The sequence below is a fragment of the Balaenoptera ricei genome, chromosome 6 (assembly GCF_028023285.1).
Source record: "Balaenoptera ricei isolate mBalRic1 chromosome 6, mBalRic1.hap2, whole genome shotgun sequence".
In the NCBI taxonomy this organism is placed as follows: Eukaryota; Metazoa; Chordata; class Mammalia; order Artiodactyla; family Balaenopteridae; genus Balaenoptera; species Balaenoptera ricei.
In genome coordinates this window covers 52,486,037-52,496,157 of record NC_082644.1, presented here as the reverse complement: position 1 = coordinate 52,496,157, position 10,121 = coordinate 52,486,037, and the positions used below count along the sequence as shown (strand labels likewise).

The 10,121-nt window shown below is 40.9% G+C and overlaps 1 pseudogene; it reads left to right on the top strand.

The window, feature by feature from the left end:
- Window positions 1-4,247: 4,247 nt before the first annotated feature.
- On the top strand, window positions 4,248-4,749 carry LOC132368061 (interferon alpha-H-like; annotated as a pseudogene).
- The last annotated feature ends 5,372 nt before the right edge of the window (window positions 4,750-10,121 follow it).

The following is a 10,121-nucleotide window of genomic DNA, read 5'->3' as shown; positions in this document are numbered from 1 at the left end:
ATTTAATTAGTAATCAATTCAGGATTAATGTGTCATAAAGAGTGAGGGTAGCACCAAGGAAAGTTTACTCACTGCCCTCGCAGCCCCACTCGCTCCCTGGGCCCCGGCGGCGCCTCGCCCGGGCCTGGGCTCCTGCCCACGGCAACGGCCGGGTTCTCCCCGTGTATGCAGCGCTCGAGTCCGCGGTACTGGACCCGGAGGCGGGTCCCACTGGGTGGGCGGTGCCGGTCGGTCCCTTACGGCGAGTTCGGGCGCCGCTCCTGGCCGCTGCGGCGCAGGGAAAGGAGCTTTGCGCGTTGTTGAGCTGTAGCCCTGGCGCTGTTTCACTGAAACGCTGAATTTGCGGATTCCTGGTCTCTCAGAGGACGGCAATGGTGATGATCAGCTCCATCCATCACATTTTACAGGACTGGAGAACATCATCCTCGGTGTCATCAGTGAAGAGGTTGGCAGGCCTCTGGTGAGCTTGGTGATGCTGCAGATGTCTGGCTGTGGCGGCCTTTATCCAGCTGTGCTGAAAATCTTCCCGGAAATGAGATTCTTAATTAAGCCAGAATTGTCATTTTCTGTACTTATCTCAATTTTGTTTCCTCACTTAAAAAAAAATTCTCTTCTATTTTGGGCGTCAGAGAATGTCACATCTTCAATGCTGTTTTTGTATTATTACACTGGAAATTAAATATATTCATGGAAAATGACAGAAGACTCAATCCAACAGGATGTAGTCATCTAAGTGAGTCAACTCAGGTTGAAATAAAAACCTGACGCTCAATCTAACTCCGTTTTTTAAGTCTAATAAGAGAACTTAGAGGTCTGACCCTGTACTCTATTTTGACACTTCTTAAATTGCACCAAAATATATCTAGCCACACCTCTCTGCATTTCTTTTTTAAGGGTCTAATACATAAGATTTGAATTCTTCCACAATTATGTACAGAACTGTAGCTCTCGTTTTCTGACATAGTCTGCAGGTAATGGTGGCATAATACTGAACAACAAGGGTTAATTCATACAGTCCTCTTCATTCTGCCACCAAAAATGTTCTGACTGCACATATATGTGACAACGTGCTTGGCAATGTGGATTCCAGGAAAGTAAGGCAGGGATGGTGACTGCCCTCCAGGGAGCAGGGAGGACAGACTTCAGAGGCAGGATTAGGATGAAGGCAGCACCGCGTGCTCAGTGCAGCTGAGGGCCAGTGCTCAGAGCTGATGAAGAGGAGGGCCTGGGAGCAGCAGAAAGCTCCACTCTGACAAAGGTCTGTGGCTTCTGAATTTAAAAGACATCAGACTTTCACTTCCTCTTTTAAAAAATTGAGTCATCTTTACTAGTGGTCACACAGGACATTGCATAGATCAAATAAAATAAACTTTGCAAGTTACAGGCTAAGAATCCGAAGAGTGAATGATAGCAGGCTTTTGTATTAATACAACAAATGGTAACCTGTATAGTCCACCCTCAGCCCAGCCAAGAGAAGCTCTGACTGCAGGTCCCTTAACACTGTCAGGGGTCTGCACGTTGAGGCCCCAAGTGGAAACTCTAGGAGAAGGATTGCCTGCAGGACCGTGAAGGAGCAGAGCCCAAGTTTCCACCCTTAGAGCAGTACCTGGTACATTATGGAGAGAAATCTTACAGCAATTGAAGCTCTTTGCAGAGAACCAGCATCTAGGAAAGTTGTCTGATAAAACATAGCTGCTCTGTGAATACTGTAAATGAGATAAGCAGTCCCTTTCCTCATCCTGAGTTAGTTTCAGACCACCTCTGATGCTAATTTTTAAGACACAGATTAAATTATACTTCAAAAACTCATAGAAAAAGAAATCAGATTTGTGGTTACCAAAGGGCAGGGGGTGGGGAGATAGGAAATCAGATGAAGGCAGTCTAAGGTATTTTTTTTCTTAAAAAATAAAGAGACACAGATTTTTAAAAAGAAGATTTAGAGAGAAGGAAAATGGTTAAAATGTATATATATGGTCTGCATGTTGAGTCCCCCAAATGCAAACTCTAGGAGAGGGATTGCCCACAGGACTGTGAAGCAGCAGAGCCCAAGATTCCAGTCTTAGAGCAGTGCCTGGTACATTTTGGATAGAAATCTTAACAGCCCTTGAATAATTTTGCAGAGAACAAGGATCTAGGAAAATTGTCTCACACACACAAAAAATGACTGCTCTGTGAATAGTATAAATGAATAGTACCTCATCCTTAGTTAGTCTCAGATCACCTCTGGTGATATTATTTTAAGACAAAGATTGTTTTAAAAGTTAAAGAGACCAGGAAATTGGTTATAAAATGTAGATGGGGGAGAGGGTGACAGGACTTTCACCTATACTTTCTTATACTTTCATCCAGGGAAGTACTTTCTCAACAGTACTTCAAAAGCTATTTCCTAGGTTAGTTTTAGGGTTAAGTGAAAAGGACTTTCTTTAAGCATGGAATGTAAGAAGGCACCAAATCTAAGACGTCAAGATAAATAATATTTTAATTCAATATTGAAAAATGAAAATGACAAAACATGCCTGCTGAACAAAACATCAAAATTTTAAATAAAGACAAGAAATGACCCTGCATTTGCACGACTGTGAGTGTCTTACAAAGGAAGGTTTCACGTTGCCAATGAAATCTGGGCAATTTTCCTTTAATCTACGAAATTCTTACCAAAGAAAATGAAAAGATCAGACCTGGTAAATGTCCTCAACGCTTTGTACAGGACACTAACTCTTCTTTGTTCCTTCCTTCCTTCCTTCCTCCCTCTTTTTTTTCTTTCCTTCCTTCCTTCCTTCTTTCTTTCTTTTTTTTTTCTCTCTCTCTTTCTTTCTTCTTTTTTGGGTGGGCCACACTCCATGCAGGATCTTAGTTCCCCCACCAGGGATCGAACCCGCACCCCTTGCATTAGAAGCACAGAGTCTTAACCACTGTCCTCTTCTTTCTACAATGCAATCAAGATGGGGTCCTGGGAGAGGTGTTTCAGAAACCCGGGTTAAATAAAAATTATTTAAGACTGTCACAGAGTCACGAGAAATTTTCAAGTATAGAAGTGATCTTGAATATATTAATGAGTTTGCTTCCATTTGCTAAGAGAGTAAAATTATATTCTTGTTTTAGTATAAAGAAACTATAGTTTAAATAGAGTTTAATAAAATGCTGTGTTTTGATATATATATTTTAATATCCTATATCTAAATTTAAAATATTTTCATAAAAATATTTCAAAATATAAAAAATTTAAAAATATTTAAGTTACACATAATATAAATTAAATTAAATATAAATTTAATTTAAAATTTTCAAAATAAAATGCTGTGAGTTTTAAAATATTCCCACTTTTCAGTTATTCAGTACTTCCTCCCCCACGTTAACGCTGTATTCTTTTTTTTTTTAAAAAACATCTTTATTGAAGTATAATTGCCTTACAATGGTGTGTTAGCTTCTGCTTTATAACAAAGTGAATCAGTTATACATATACAATATGTTCCCATATCTCTTCCCTCTTGCATCTCCCTCCCTCCCACCCTCCCCATCCCACCCCTCTAGGTGGTCACAAAGCACCGAGCTGATCTCCCTGTGCTATGTAACGCTGTATTCTTGAAAGACACCATGAAGTCCCAGAGCATCTACAGGGGCGCTCAGCTCCCGCGTCCTCGGCTCCGGTGGTGGCCGCGCTCCGACTCACCCGCAGGGTGTCCCCAACATCGTCCTGTCGTCCCATCGCCGCCGCCGCGTTCCCTTTTCTCTGAGCCTTCGCTGCCTCGCGCCAGAAACGAGCCCGAATCTGTAAAATCGGCCCCAACTCGCTCTGATTCCCAGCTTCAAACCCCTCAGAAAACGGCTTGATTCTCCAAAATGGACTCGCCCAAGTTTCTGTGCGAAAATAAAGCACAAAACTGAGGGGCAGCCCCGAAAATGCAAGGTTCCAGCTTCCAATCAGACAAAAATGTCGCTGGCGAGGCCGCGACAAAGTTCCTTCCTCAGCCCTCTGGGCTTCCGAAGTGAATGTTTTTCTCGCACTATTAAAGTAGCACAAAGCTGGTCTCTGAGGCTTCAACGCCTTTTCTCTCGAGCTGCCAGACCCGCTGAAAACTGCAGACTCTCAGAAATCGATGTTTCCCTAACAAAATCGATAAAAAAGACATCTTGCGCCCTCTTGCGGCCGCCTAGAGAAGTGCGCTGTCCCAGGACCCAGGGAAGGAACCTTTTGCTGATTGTTTAGCGGTGCCCGCCCGGCGCCCTGTGGCTCACTGAAATTCTCAATGGCCCAGATCTATTTGCTAGTGGCAGGAGTGATGCTCTGCTCCATCCCTGCTTGCTCTCTTGGCAAGAAAGAAATCTTCATACATTTAAGACAGATGAAAAGGATCCCCTCTCAGTCGTGCCTAGAGGACAGAACCGACTTCAAATTTCCTTGGAAAAGAGAGAATATCACCCAAATCCAGACGACTCAAGGCACCCGTTTATTGCCAACTGATGCTCCAACAGAACTTCAACCTCTTCACCACGGAGGACAGCCATGCTGCCTGGAACAACACCCTCCTCGATAAACTTCTCTCCAGCCTTGATCAGAGGCTGGACCGACTGGAGCAGCTGAAAAAAGGCAATCTAGATTGTCGCGATTTGGGACTTGCTGCCCGGGAGTATTTCCACGGAATCCACCTCTACCTAAAGGCAAAGGAATACAGCCCCTGTGCCTGGGAGGTTGTCAGAGTGGAAACTGAAAGGTCCTTTCCTTCATGTAAGAATCCTCAAAGAAAATGAAAATTATATTTGTGACACTCTCTAATCAGATTAGTGTTTGCTTAGTGTTCCAAAGCAATCTCGACTCATATTTCCTCACAAGCTGATAAATGTCTGAAATGAAAATCATACTTTTACAAAAATATATTTAGACAGAAGAACACAATCTCTTTTCTTAAATAAACAATTTCATAATAATAAAAGATCTGTTTAGGTTTTTGGGGGGTATTGCTATTTTCAACCTATGAAGTTTATTTTCTTTTTGTGGAAAAGTTTTTAGGATAGTATGTCGTTAAAGGTATTTGTCAGTTAACTTAATGCTGGCTGCTGTAACAGGTAAACAGCAAACTGTCAGGAATTTGATCATAATAGAAATTTATCTTTTCTTCTTTTAAGGGCACAATGCAGGCCTTCCTGATCAGGTGAATATTCTGGTTGGCTCTGCCCCAAAGAGGGATTCGAGGACATGGGTACCCACTGTTGTGTGGATTTTTCCATCATCAACAGGTGACTCCAAATTTGTCTGTAGTACTTGAGTCTATTCCACTCAGTGGTAAAGGGAAAAAGTCTGGCGGACCACATGGATGTTTTCAAGGGCCAGAACTATACAGGGTAAGAGCACTTCTGCTCATATTACATGGCCTGAATTTATCCTCATGGTAATCTAATTGCAAAGAAGTTGGGAAATTATTGGATGACTAATGGATGAGGAGACAAGTTCAGGGCATGAGACCACTTTTCATTTTTACACTATTTGTCCTAGTGAAGTTCTGGGTGGGGTGGAGAGGAACAACTAATGTTCTTGCTTGCACACACTTCATTAAAAACAATCTGACACAAATTCTTATTCCACAGTTTCAGCTTGGGGAAGATGATATGGATGTGACTCAGAGTTCACAGTATCATAGACTATTTGAAAGAAACATTCAAGTTGATGCCCAAAGGCATAGCCTATGAGGAAAATACCCACAAGTGTAGACACATTACAAGTTGTTTCCTTATTTCCTGAGGGAGACAAGAAAAGAATGATCAGGCAGCTCCTTGCAAGTACTTAAGAATCACTGAGTGGAGAGTGAGTCTTCCACTCGCCAGATCTTCCAAATATTAGAAATGCAAATTTGAAGAAAATATTCCTGCAAACAATCTTTAAAAAAAATACCTCACACGGGCTTCCCTGGTGGAACAGTGGTTAAGAATCCATCTGCCAATGCAGGGGACACGGGTTCAGGCCCTAGTCTGGGAAGATCCCACATGCCACGGAGCAACTAAGCCCATGCGCCACAACTACTGAGCCTGTGCTCTAGAGCCCACGAGCCACAACTACTGAGCCCATGTGCCACAACTACTGAAGCCCACGCACCTAGAGCCCATGCTCCGCAACAAGAGAAGCCACCGCAATGAGAAGCCTGTGCACCTCAATGAGGAGTAGCTCCCGCTATCCGCAACTAGAGAAAGCCCACACACAGCAATGAAGACCCAACGCAGCCCCAAAAAACAAACAAAAAAAACTCACACAATATTCCATTATCACTTCCCCTGTAGAACCATGAAGAATCTTTAAAGTATCTTTAGATTATTGTCTTCTCACATCATATCTATCTAGTATATGTTGGTATAATTCTTTCTCCTATCATTACCGCCATTGTGGATTGATGTTACATGAATATTGATTGAGCTCCTGAAATGATAGGGACTGGACTAGCTGTCTAGGAAACGGGGTTGGGTAAGATGGTGTCTCTCGCTTTAGGTATTTTACAGACTCCTGGAAGATATTCTGAGGATACAATAGGTCAGGTCATGTCTTACTATTTGGGCTTCTTCAACAAAAGAGCATAGACTGGGTAGTTTGTAAAAAGCAGAAATGTATTGCTCACAGTTCTAGAGTCTGGAAATCCAAGATCTGGGTGTCAGCCTGGTCCAGTTCTGGTGAGAGGCTGCTTCAGGTCTCACACTGCAGAGTTCTCCTTATATCAGCACAGGGCAGAAGAGGGAGGGATTTATCTTGACCTGTTTTATAACTGCCCTAATTCCATTTGTGAGGTCTCCATCTTCACAGCATAATCATGTTCCAAAGGGTCCGCCACCTGATATCACCACTTTGGTGGTTAGGCCATCAATATATGAATTTAAAGGTCTTTAAAGGTTACATGCATCTAGAAGTAAGAATATAGTCATACTGAGTAAAAAAGAATGAGCAGGTTAGCAGGCAAAAAGAGTAGACCAAGGACTCAGAATCCAAACTCTCGATTTACAACCTGCCATAATGCTTTAATTATTATATGTCAAATATTGGAAATCAAACTGAAAAGGAGCCCACTGTCTCATGGGATGGAATGAAAATACAGGATGAAAATGATATTCATCATTTTTTGTAAGGAGTCTCCAAAAAAATCTCAGGATAAAGGTAATAATTATCACATTAGTAAAGATCCACGAAAGAGTAATATGGTAAATGTCTGGCTGCTGTGAGCTATGAGGATCAGAGAGAGTTTGAGTTTAGATCCTCGGCTCTGTATATGACACCAGTCTGGTTATTTTCTATGGTGACATACTAGTGGACAAATTAGAGACAAGGCCATCCTTGTGTGTTTAATATAGTTCTGGGCACAGGCTGAAAATTGTGCTGCTCTTGCAACTTGAATCCCCAGCTATATGCACCTTAAAGGAAAGAGAATCCAGGTGATTTTAGCAATAAACTCAGTAGGCATTATTGATATCAGCAGGAGTAGAGTGGAAATGTTAGCCATTGTCTGTTATAATCCCAGTAAATATGGCTGTGAGGAAGCAAAATAGATTGGTCATTCGTAAATGTCTGCCAGTAGGAGGAGAAAATCTCAGAAAGTGCTTTAGTAAAATTACTTGTTGAGTCAAAAACTACTAGAACTTATGAACGAATTAAGCAAGGTAACAGAATACAAGATTAACATACAGAAATCTGTTGCATTTCTTTACACTAATGATGAAATATCAAAGGAAAAAGTAAAAAAACAATGCCTTTTAAAATCTCATAAAAAAATAATAAAATACTTAAGAATAAGCCTGACCAAGGAGGTGAAATACTTATAACTAAGAACTATACAACATTGATAAAGGAAATTGAAGATGATTCAAAGGAATGGATAGTTATCCTATGGGCCTGGATGGGAAGAATTAATGGCCATACTATACAAAGCAATCTACAGATTCAGTGCGATCCCTATCAAATTACCCATGACATCTTTCACAGAACTAGAACAAATAATCCTAAAATCTATATGGAACCACAAAAGACCCAGAATTGCCAAAGCAATCCTTAGGAGAAAGAACAAAGCTGGAGGTATAACCCTTCCAGACTTCAGACAATGCTACAAAGCTAGAGAAATCAAAACAGCATGGTATTGGCACAAAACCAGACATATGGATCAGTGGAACAGAATACAGAGCCCAGAAATAAACCCACACACCTACAGTCAATGAATCTTCGACAAAGGGGGCAAGAATGTACAATGGAGGAAAGACAGTCTCTTCAGCAAGTGGTTTTGGGGAAGCTGGACAGCCATAATTAAATCAATTAAGTTAGAACACTTCCTCACACCATACACAAACATAAACTCAAAATGGCTTAAAGACTTAAATATAAGATGTGACACCATACAACTCCTAGAAGAAAGCATAGGCAAAATATTCTCTGACATAAATCGTAGCAATATTTTCTTAAGTCAGTTTCCCAAGGCATAGAAATAAAAGCAAAAATAAACAAATGGGACCTAATCAAACTTATAAGCTTCTGCATAGCAAAGGAAACCATTAACAAAATGAAAAGACAAGCTATGGAGTGGCAGGAAATATTTGCTAGCTATGCAACTGACAAGGGCTTAATTCCCAAAATATACAAACAACTTATACAGCTCAATAACATAGAAATAAACAACCCAATCAAAAAATGGGCTGGGGCTTCCCTGGTGGCGCAGTGGTTGAGAGTCTGCCTGCCAATGCAGGGGACACGGGTTCAAGCCCTGGTCTGGGAAGATCCCACATGCCGCGGAGCAACTGGGCCCGTGAGCCACAACTACTGAACCTGTGCATCTGGAGCCTGTGCTCCGCAACAAGAGAGGCCACGATAGTGAGAGGCCCACGCACCACGATGAAGGGTGGCCCCTGCTTGCCGCAACTAGAGAAAGCCCTCGCACAGAAACAAAGACCCAACACAGCCATTAAAAAAAAAAAAAAAAAGTATATGAAAGCATATACATTAAAAAAAAAAAAAAAAAAGGGCTGAAGACCTGAATAGACATTTCTCCAAAGAAGACATACAGATGGCCAATAAGCACATGATAAGATGCTCAAAATTGCTGATTATTAGAGAAATGCAAATCAAAACTACAATGAAGTATCACCTCACACCGGTCACAATGGCCATCATCAAAAAGTCTACAAACAATAAATGCTGGAGAGGATTTGGAGAAAAGGGAATCCTCCTACACTGTTGGTGGGAATGTAAATTGGTGCAGCCACTATGGAAACCAGGATGGAGGTTCCTTAAAAAAAGAAAACTAAAGTTACCATATGATCCAGCAATCCCACTCCTGGGCATATATCTGGAGAAAACTCTAATTCGAAAAGATACATGCACTTCAATGTTTATAGCAGAACTATTCACAATAGCCAAGACATGGAATGAACCTGAATGTTCATCGACAGATGAATGGAAAGAGAAGGTGTGGTATATATATATACAATGGACTACTACTCAGCCATATAAAAGAATGAAATAACGCCATTTGCAACAACATGGATGGACCTAGAGATTATCATACTAAGTGAAGTAAGACAAAGACAAATATCACATGATATCACTTATATGTGGAATCAAAAAATGATACAAATGAACTTATTTATAAAACAGACACTGACTCACAGACATAGAAAATAAACTTATGGTTACCAAAGGGAAAGGGGGGAGAGGGATAAATGGAGTTTGAGATTAGCAGATACAAACTACTATATATAAAATAGAAAAACAACAAGGTCCTACTGTATAACACAGGAAATTATGTTCAATATCTTCTAGTAAACTATAATGGAAAAGAATCTGAAAAAGAATATATATATATATCTATATCTGAATCTCTTTGCTATACACCAGAAAAACTAACAAACATTGGAATCAACTATACTTCAATGAAAATAAAATAAAATAAAATACATAGATGAGTCTATTACAAAAAATTACTTGTGGTGTGATTACACTGGACTTGCTGCCAAGGATAATACAGGGAATGGATAGAGTCCAGTTACTAAAGAGCTAATTTGCCAAAGATTATCACATACCTACCATGTAAAGAGCAGGAATGTAGAGGGCTGAGGCCACGTGACTTCCTACGCAAAATAAAAGAATTCAAGATGGGAGATGA